General features: G+C 35.4%; 1 long non-coding RNA gene across 2 annotated transcripts in view; it reads right to left on the reverse strand.

The window, feature by feature from the left end:
* The window catches only part of LOC139073349 (uncharacterized), a 175,431-nt gene extending 164,706 nt beyond the window's left edge, over nucleotides 1–10,725 (reverse strand). The window contains exons 1-2 of one of the 2 annotated variants that reach the window (XR_011521977.1): nucleotides 10,611–10,725; nucleotides 7,614–7,788 (exon numbers count right to left, since the gene is read on the reverse strand). This is a non-coding gene — a long non-coding RNA (uncharacterized lncRNA). The remainder of the gene's footprint in view (nucleotides 1–7,613; nucleotides 7,789–10,610) is intronic. The other variant, XR_011521976.1, reaches the window with a different exon arrangement.
* Between the last annotated feature and the right edge of the window lie 295 nt (nucleotides 10,726–11,020).

Genomic DNA, 11,020 nt, shown 5'->3' on the forward strand with positions numbered 1-11,020 from the left:
GTGATCTAGCTTTTACTTGTTATTTCGCATATGAGGAAACTAAGGCTTGGAGAAGAAATGCGATCTGTCCAAACTTGCCAACCTGGGGAGCCGGAACTTGAACGCGAGCTCTTGCTTTTCAGACTGGTGCTTCTGTGCTAACGTGGCGAAGTTTGGCCTGGCGTTGTGGTAGCCCAGACACACATTGTTCTCTTAGCCTTGTAACTTTAGAGTCAGCCGCAGTTAGAATGCTTGCTTGCTCCTTTTCCTTGATCTTCATTTCCCTTTGTATTTCCATTCAGTTAAACTTGTCAGATAGGTCTTTTTTCAAATCTTTTACAGAAAGGGTCATAGCATACACACATCCAAAATAAAATGCTCATAAAATCCCACATGCGTATTCCCATTTTAAGAAAATTTTATAGCAAAGATACACTATCTTTCAACAGTTTTAGATAAGGTCACCTAAAATTAATTTAGTGTGGCGAAGCCTATAATGTTTACCTTAATCGGTAAGTGGTCACTACCTATAACATACATATAAGCAGTCATTGCACTTCACACTTATGCTGTAGTTTGGGATTACTGTAACTTTTAGGACCTAATGAGAATATATATTCAGTCTTAAACACATGTATTACATTTCCAATTTGAAGAAAATATTGCAGATTTTAAATTTACAAGTCTACATCTAATGTGCCAGATTAAACTAAAAATACTCATGCTTTTTTCAGATACAAAAAATGTGTGCCTATCACTAGTTAAGTGGCAAAGAAAAAGAGAGAAAGAAAGAGTAAAATAAAACAGAGCTTCATATTTTGAAATAAACTCTGTTAGTAACATAAATAATACACTGAGTGTTTAGGACATAAGGACTCTTGACAAAGGATCAGACGCCTGAAAGGATAAGCTTGGAGTTTGATACACCAGCGAAGCAATGACAAACATAGTAATCTTTGAAACTGAGTGTTGAGACGGCACTTGAGAAAAGCCTCAGCACTGAGGGCTTGGGGGGTCATAGGGAAACAGAGCAATCAGAACTGGAGGCCATTCTCTTGTCATCCATTGTAGTTGATGCTATAGGCAGAGGACAACTTCACAAATTTAGAAAGAAGCAATAAAATCTACTGAAGCAGCTAAATTGTCTGCTAAAAGACACTGGACGCTGTCTAAACTGAGGTTATAAAAAAGGAAGTGGATCCCAAATCATCTTGCAGTAGAGTTGAAATAAACATTTTTTACCAAGTTCCCCTGCATTGTCTACTCTTAGAATTTTCAGCACACCATTCTTCAGATCCTAACGCTCGTATTCAGCATTCCTAGCCTTGATACATAAAGTTATTTCCCAAAAGGTTGTTCTATTGCTTTAGAACATTGACTTTCAGAGAATGGAATATTAAAAGGGAATTTTGCATGCTGAGTCACATTAAGTCAAATTTTGGTTGCCCTCTTTCTAAAAAAGAATAAAAATATAGTGCTTTGATATATTATGACTAAAATTTAGTTGTCTGGTAAATTGAGACAAATATATTGATGTATTAGCTAGCTGCAGTAAAGCTAAACTCCAAAATCGCAGTGGCTTAACCTAACAGTATTATTGCATTCTCACATGATCTTTCCACACAACCATGCAGGGGCCCAGGTTTCCATCTTGTGCCTCTGCCTTTTTCTAGGGTCTTGAAACCCTTTGTTCAGTTAATAGATGGGGAAAGAGACTATGGGAAAAATGGCTTAGCCATTTCTGGATGGTGTGAAAGTAATACACGTCATTATCCCTTCACTTCCATGGCAGGAACTAATCACACATGTCCCCACTTAGATGTAAGGGTGTGGTGGTGGGAACTGAGAAATAGCAAGCCACTTTCTAAAGGAGCAGAGAAGCCTCAGCCACCAGGAACTCAGAGAAATCATGCAGAGGCTCTGGATTTTGCCCAATCAAAAAAATTTAGCAGATTCAAGTAAAGTCACTTAAATTTAAAAAGGGAAGAGACCTAGCTGATATAGGCCTTTAAGAAGGTTTATTGAAAGAGTTAATGACCCTTTTCTCAGTGAGTAGTGATATCTAATCCTGGTACAGTGAACATCTATCAATCCTCTGCCCACCAACCCTTTTCTTCTGGGCACTGTTTTTGGTGGGTAATGTGTATATACACATTAGTACACGGTGAAACTGTCCTCTGTCTAGTGGTGGACTCCTGATCTAACCTTAACCTTGAGAGTTTCCCCAAGGTGTCTAGAACTGAATTTGTGAAAATCTCTCTTTTTGACTAAAACTGTAAACTGCTGAACTCGAGAGCTCTCAGTGAGATATATTCTGCCCTTAGAGCAAGATGCTTTACACCCAATAGAATAAAATCGATGCCTTGAAAGAAGAGGGGAAAAGGGACAGGAAAGTCTCCTTGGCATGAAGGCTCTTAACTCCAGGTGTGCCTGGGTCCAGCATTCTCTGTGCTCTTCTTAAATCTTAGTGCTCAACTCTTCCCTGAGTCCTGAGTTACACAAGTATTCCAGCAGTGAGTCAAACTAGATCAAAATGACAAATTTCTTGCTGACAAAATACCACAAACTCAAGTTATCTCTATTAAGTAATATTTTTACTATTTCACTGTATATGTGCATATTTAAAATATTTCACCATAAAATCCTAAGAGCTACTTATTTCCAAAATCACTATCATCTCAATGAGTCTCTTGTTAATAAGTGAATATTTCAAAATAAACATCCCATACATTTACAAAAGAAGTACATGGGGCCAGCCCTGTGGCCAAATGGTTGAGTTTGCGCACTCTGCTTCAGCTGCCCATGGTTTCGCTGGTTCAGATCCTGGGCGCGGACCTAGTACCACTCATCAGGCCACACTGAGGTGGCATCCCACATAACAGAACCAGAAGGACCTACAACTAAAATATACAACAATATACTGGGGGGCTTTGGGGATAAGAAGAGGAAAAAAAAAGAAGATTGGTAACAGATGTTAGCTCAGGTGACAATCTTTCAAAAACAAAAAAGAAAAGGAATACAGACTTCCATTATATAAGACTGAAGTCTCTACAATAATAAATAATATAAATTTTTATTCACTTAAAAGTCTCAATAAGAGATAGTGACTTAACAATGGTCTTTACATAATTTATATACCAGTCTCTCCCAACGCATATTAAATGTAAAGCATTATTGAGTTGTTGTGTAATAATATTTGTAAAAGTAGTTTCTTTACTGAAGCTTTTCTAAGTGTCTTTAGCATACTAATGAGAATCTCAGCCTTCAAAATGAGCCTATTGAACATGATGTTTTCCCAAACTTACTCTAAACATTTTTTTTTTCTTGCACCAGGTTAGTTTCTCATGGGACTGTTATTGAAACGTGGTAATATACAGAGTTGAAATATACATTTATGTGGAAAAAGAGCAGTGTCACGAAGTAGAGGAATATATATCTGAGAGACATGCCTTGAAGAGCCCCTAAAACTCAAACTCCCTTACCTTAAACAGCCTAAACGGAAATAATAGTAATAATTATAATCATAACAATTACCATATTTATGAGTGATTGTTTAGTGCCAGGCTTTGAGTATTTTACAAATTACTTTGTTTGATGATTCAGTCACTGCAACCAAACTGTTACGTTGGCATGATTATCCCCATTTTACTGGGGAGGAAAGCTATCCTTATAGTGGAAGAATTGGGATTCTAATCCACTTTATTTGAATGTAGGATCCAAAAAGTAAATAACAGATGTCACGATATTATGTCTTAATTAGAGTTTATTTAAAATTTTATTAAATCCACATCCAACAAAAAAGTTCGTTGAGAACAAGGCACAGAGATAATGGGAAAATGTGGCTGATATGCCAGAGAGAAGGTGCAGGAAGATATGTATACGGTCACAGGGTATTGCTTAGAATAAGTGGGTCCTGGGAGTCCCAGGTGCAGGACAAGGGCACAGTTAGCTTTTGGGGACATGGCAAAGAGGAGGAAGACAGGCCAAGGGTTACCTTTTCTGACTTCACAGTTTTTCAGGATCCACTTCAGTAATGAGGATAAAATTTAATGGAAGAGAAGAGAGGACTTTGCAGTCATGAATTGGTCATTATAAATCTTTTCTCTTTTCTCCTCCTCACAGCTGGTCCCTGATAGCCCAGTGTTCGTCACAGGCCTGGGCTATGGAAGGCAGTGACAAATGCTCTTTGGTTTGAACACAGTTGAATGGATGTGAACGGAATTGATTTGAATCAAATTAAACAGAATCTAAACTACTGGAGAAACAATTTCTATTTTAGATAATTTTAAAAGGAGTCTGGAAAACTGCCTAATCTAATGACCTCTGATGAGAAGTGAAGAACTCAACGTGCAGCAAAATGAAACTCGAGAGCATGCACGCTAATTAGTGGCCCACATGGGACAAAGTCCTAGTTTTCTGATTTCCCGCCCAGCCTTACTTCCAGTATGCAACACTATGTAAAACTGTGTGACCTGTAAAAATAGAGAATAGGAAGAAGAGCACAAGAATGAGGAGAATTTTTATATCTGTAAATAAGGGTTATAGAGATATGTTGAAGAATGGACTGAGTATTATTAAAGCTATGATTCTCTAACATGGTTCTAACATTCAAAAGAAAGGGACTTAGTCTACTGCAACTTGCTTTTAAAATGTGAGGATAATTATTTAAGGCTGTGAATGAAGATACAGACATATTGAAATAAAAAGGTAAACCTAATGGCCTCATTCCCTTTTAGTGAATTATTATCACCATTTCTATTACAAGTGTCAACTTTTTGTGGAATCAGTCTGATGGAATAAGCCATAGTAATGTAATTTAATTCATCATCTTCATTATTTAGGTTGCATACCAACAGCCTTAAAATCAAGCAAGATAATGTAAAACACAAAACTGAATGTGAAGATATGAGCTTGTGATGACAGAAGGCCATATCCTGAATTTGCCATAGTGGAGATTAAATGTATTAAAATTGTTTGAGAAGATATTATGATTATGAAAATTACTTTATCTTTCTACTACTCCATCTGATACCTTAGACACCTAATGAAACAAAATCCATAAGATATTGTAACTCAGAAAAGGCCTATTTATTTATTATATTTAACTGGTTCTCTCAGAAGAAGATACCATCTTTTACAACATTTCGAATAACATGGGTGGATATTTCTTTACATTATATGTGAGAAAAAATGGTATGTAAAATTTGATGAAGACATATATGCCAAAACTAACCAGTCAAATTTCAGTGATTCCTAATCTGTCCACAGAGAGGCAGTACTCTCCAGCAAAAGGAACATCAAACCTTAAAGAAAATCACATACAGTGCAAGTGAAAACAGACTGCTCTGTGAGATGGTTGTCACAGTTCGCAAGGGGAGAGGGGTGCCAAACAGCTCGGTATTACTGCCTTATGTTTAAGTAGGTAAAGCAACATACTGTCTTCATAATTAGACTTTAAAAATTACATCAGGGCCCAAGATGTATTTCTAATCGTAAATGGGTTTTGTTTTGCCTTTTTTCCCAATTGAATGATTTTTTGAAGCATAAATCTTTGAACATTTTGAACTTGACTGAATGGATGCTTGGGGATGCCCGGTGGCATAGTGGTTGAGTTCGCATGCTCTGCTTCAGCAGGCCAGAGTTCACAGGTTCAGATCCTGGGCACAGATCTAGCACTGCTCATCAGGCCATGCTGTGGCAGCATCTCACATAAAATAGAGGAAGATTGGCACAGGAATTAGCTCAGCGACAATATTTCTCAAGCAAAAAGAGGAAGATTGGTAACAGATGTTAGCTCAGGGGCCAATCTTCCTCAACAACACACAAAAATAAATAAAAAATAATAATAAATAAATAAATAATAAAGGATGCTTATCACTTTTGATGAACAAACCAATTTGGGCAGGAATTTAAGAAACTGTAGAAAGTTCTAAATCAATATTATCAAATAACTGGGAGAAAAACGTAGCTTGAAATTCTTTTGTAAAACTTTTAAAAGTGTTTAAAATTTTTTTGCTTACTGTATTTAGTTTTTGCTGTGATGTGTATTGTGTGGTCAGATTTCATTTGATAGAAAAATTTTGGAAATAAAAATACACCCTTATAAATGATATAGTTGAATCTTAGCATGTCATTGAATCAAGTGTTTTCAAAGCCCTTTTTGGTGTCCTTAAGATATAGGCCAAGGAGCCCAAGTTCAGGAAGAAGTTTTTAGAGAAAAGTACATTCCATATAATAAATAATAATATTATTTGTATATATATATCATGGGTGGGGGGAGAGAGAGAGCTCACTGTGTCAGTCACTATCCTCCTCAGCTGCTACCCTAATGTACATTCTCACCAACAGAGTGCAAAGTTTCCCTTTCTTCCACATCCTTACCAATGCTTGTTATCTTAAGTTCCTCAAAAAATCAGAAATAGAACTACCATGTGATCCATCAATCACACTTCTGAAAATGTACCCAGAGGAATCAGCATCTCAAAGAGATATCTGCAGTCCATGTTCATTGCAGCATTATTCACAATAGCCAAGATAAGGAAGCAACTTAATGTCCATTGAAAGATGAATGGATAAAGAAAATGTGGTATGTAACACGATGTAATGTCAATCAGCCTTAAAAATAGAAGGAAATGGGGGCCAGCCTGGTTGCATAGTGGTTAAGTTCACATGCTCCGCTTAGGGAGCCCGAAGTTCATCAGTTTGGATCCTGGGTGCAGACCTACACACCGCTCACCCATCTATGCTGTGGTGGCATTCCACATACAAAAGAAGAATAAGAATGGCATGGATGTTAGCTCAGCGACAATCTTCCTCAAGCAAAAAGAGGAAGATGGATGTGACCTCAGGGCCAATCTTCCTCACTGAAAAAAAAAAAAAAGGGCAATCCTGCCATTTGAAACAGCATGGATGAACCTGGAGGACATTATGCTAGGTGAAATAAGCCAGACACAGAAGGACAAATACTGCAGATACCACTTATGTGAGGAATCTAAAATAGTCAAATTCATAGAAGCAGAGAGTAGAATGGTGGTTACTGGAGGCTGAGGGAATAGGGAAATAACAGGGAAGTATTAGTCAAAGTTTCAGTTACACAAGACAAACAGATGAATAAGTCCTATGATACAGCACATTGCCTATAGTAAATAATACTGTATTATATGCTTAAAATTTTGCTAAGAGGATCTTATCACAAAAATATATTACATAATATAATAATAATGGTAATAATTATAAATAAAGAGGAAACTTTTGGAGTTGATGGATGGCATAGATTGTGGTGATGGTTTCACAGGTGTGTAATTATCTCCAAACTTAAGTTGTTTACATTAAATATGTTACAGCTTTTTTATGGCAATTATACCTCAATAAAGTGGTTTTTTTTAAGTGTCAAGTGTTCAAAACTCCTTATATATGTTAGTTATTTTGAGAATTCTTGAGTTAGTGACACTCTTCAAATCCATTTCTGACATTACACATTTTAATAGCAGCTCTCCAGCCTTTTCTGGCCTTTCATTGTTCCTCTTTATTTCATCTAGTAGTCCAAAAGCCTCTAGTGTGATCATTATGTAAGCTGCCATTTCTGATCCATCTCAGTCCCGGGACTGAACCTGAGTCAGTTCCTGTTCACCTACCAACTATCTCTTCTTCCACAGCTGACTGACTCCAGTTCCCATACATCTGCCTTTCCGGCCAGTCCCAACATATGGTCCATTGTACTTTTCAAGCATTTTAATATGTGTGACATTCCTTAATGAACAGATCATCTCAAAGTCCATGCTGAACTGTTTTTATGAAGCCAAAATGTCCCTGATATCAAACACAAAAAAAAGAGAGCATAAATAAAAAATGTAATGACCAATCTCAGATACAAAGATTAAAAAGTTATTCAATAAAACATTAGTAAGTAGAACTCAACAATATATTAAATACACTGGGAAAAAGTAGCATCTCCTCCAGAAATTCAAGGCTGTTTAATATTAAGAAGTCTATTAACATGATAAAAACATGTAAAAATTCTATAGTAAAATGAAAGACGATATGATGCATAGCTGAAATATTTAATACATGTCAACTTAAGGACAAGACAATGGAAACTCTTGCATCATTATTTATCATCATTATTCATGAATTAGCCAATAAAAGTCTTGGAAAGAAACATCATTAATATCAACAAATGATATGACACTTACTAACAAATTCAAAAGAACCAATAAACTACTAAAAATGTAATCGAGAGTTTTCCAATATTTCAACATAAGTCAGATAAAAATTTAACATAAGGCTCTTTAGTAATAGCAATAAATAACAACTTTTGATGAATTAGCCTATCAAGAAACTTTAACAAACTTTACAGATAAGTGTAAATTAAGATGTCAATAAGTGAAATAGAAATAATTAATGCATTTATGTGTTGGTCATCCCAATTTAAATCATGATGAAATTTTTAAAAACTAGTTCTAGAAAGTTTATTAAACCATAAATTGACAAGAAAGTGTTGTACATTTTAAAATAGAAATAATAATGAGGGGTTTGTTTTACCAAAATATTAAAATTTATCACAGATAAGCAACAATGTTAGTAATGTAATTAAAATGTACAAATAGATAGTGAAACAGTTGTGAAAGCCTCAAACACACTTAATTGTACAGAAGTAATTTATAGTATTTTTTTAGAGAAATTCATTTGTATAAAAATAAGCTAAACAAAGAATTAATGTTATCTGTGATAGTATCTCTCAAGATACTCATTACAGCATTGTTTATCATGGGAGAAATTTGAAAACTTAAGGATTCAACAGCATATCAACTACATTTTGTTTTCCAAAGATAAAATGCCAGAGCCATTAAATGAGATGAAAAACATTACAATATATTATTAAGAAAAAATACATGTTTAAAAGAATGTTTTTAGTATTAGCCCAATTTTAAAAATAAAATGGGTGATATACCAAAATTCTGGAACTATGTGCATGAAATATGGATAAGACTCATCTCTACATATTGGAATTATTATTTAATTTCCTTTAAGTTTTTCTATATTTTTCCAATTTTTTACAGAGTTTATATTATGTAATCAGAAAAATATTATTTCTATATATTAAACATTAAAACACATACTTTTAAGTAAGTGATATACACATGATAATAATAACCATTATAATAAAATAGATATTTTCCATGTTCTTAACCTGGAGCTGTTAGATCACTCCCTGAAGGGCTATGTGCTAATACTGAATTTTATTATTATTACTTTTCTTTGTAAGCCTATGTATCTATTTTATGCATTAAAAGACTATTCTGAAATGACTTTCATCGGCTTCACCTATGCAAAGGTGTCAATGGTACAAAATAAGGTTAAGAACTTCTGAGTATTCAAGACAATAACATCTCATTTTATTATTGCTTGAATTTCATATCTAAGTATAATTAAACACGAAAGAGTAGCACATTTCATTTTAAATATTCAATGAGATTGCATCACTTTATTAAAGCATAAATCATAAATTTATGAAATGAACATCCTCCCCTCGCTTGGCTCCCCTCTCCCACTGTTGTGCTAGTTGTTTCTGGTGTGTAAATCATCTTCATCTGAATCTTTACTCAGGCTTTGCTTCTGAGGATGCTGACTTCAGAAAAAATACTTCCTAAAATACCTGAAGACCTAAAAGTTACAGGAAGCTTAAAGCGAAAACAAAACAAACTCATCTACTGAGATTAAACCAAATATTTCCCACCCCTGAAAAGGCCAAGTGCACCTAGTTCTCTCTTGTGAGTTTTATGAACACCAAAATGGGTAAATTTAAGAACTATTCCTCCTACCACCAAGCTGATCATCTAATGCTCCTATCTTTCCTTTAATTAATTCACTGGATGACAGCAAGAATTGAAAACTAAAACTAAAAATTTTTTGTAAAGCCCTGAATAATCATCTATTTTGCAGGAACCAAACTAAGATCCCAAGTGCCAGTAAGTTACTTCTCCCTAATGAGCCTCCTCTCTCATTCTCTATTAAAAAATTTATATATATTTCAAACTATATCAGAAAGATCATTTTAGATAAGGAATAATCCTTAAATGCCTGTGGTACAGAATCAAATATTTACCCTTTACTGCCTCTACATGTCCAAGACAGATTGGCCTGTGTTCCTTTTAGTCCCTCAGGGCTCAAGGCAGCTCTTGTTGCCATTTTGACGTATTCTTTCATAGCTACCGAGGAAGAGCAAAGTAAAAGCAGAATTCAGCAGAATGCTCCAGCTCGGAGGTGACACATGCTACTTCTGCTCAAAAGTTGTTGACCAGAACCAGCCACTTGGTTCCACCGAACCGCAAGAGGACAAGAATTTTAGCCTCCATGGTGCCCAGAAAGGGGAGAGAACCAGCTGTCTAGGAGCAGCTCTATGAGTATCATGCAAACACTTTTCTTCTCTCTCCTCCACTGCCCTCTCACACTCTCTGAGCTGAAGGACTTGACTCATTTTCTCACAGACAAAAACTAAAACTAGGAAGTGTAAATTCCCTCAAGTATCTAACACCAAAAGTAACCAAATTACCTTTAACCACACTCACCCTCCTCTGCTCTCCTCTAGTCTCAAATGGAGGTGACCCGTCTGAGAAAAGATACTCTCCTACCTGCACTGAGGTTTACTTCCTCTCCTCTTTAGCCACCCTGCTTCATCGGTGATTTCATTTTGAGTCTGTGTTTTCAGTCTCACTCACTTCTGTACTTTCCCTTCAGTCTATAAACGAGCTCAATTATCTCACCCCCAAACTATTCACAGCGCTGTAGCTCTCTTTCTCTAAATTTGGAAAACGATAGTTTGTGATTTGTTTCTCATCCTTTTCTCCCTGTACTTTTTGATTGAGGAAGATAATGCATATAAGATTACACATTTAATTGTGTAAGATTAAACATATAAAAGGTTTTATTATATATGTGTGCATATATATATGTATAATAATAGAAGGAATGCTTATTTACACAGTGTGTAAGAAATATAATAATACCCAATTCTTTGAAGTCCCCCTGTGTCATTTCCTTA

Source organism: Equus przewalskii, chromosome 9 (genome assembly GCF_037783145.1).
Source record: "Equus przewalskii isolate Varuska chromosome 9, EquPr2, whole genome shotgun sequence".
Lineage (NCBI taxonomy): Eukaryota > Metazoa > Chordata > Mammalia > Perissodactyla > Equidae > Equus > Equus przewalskii.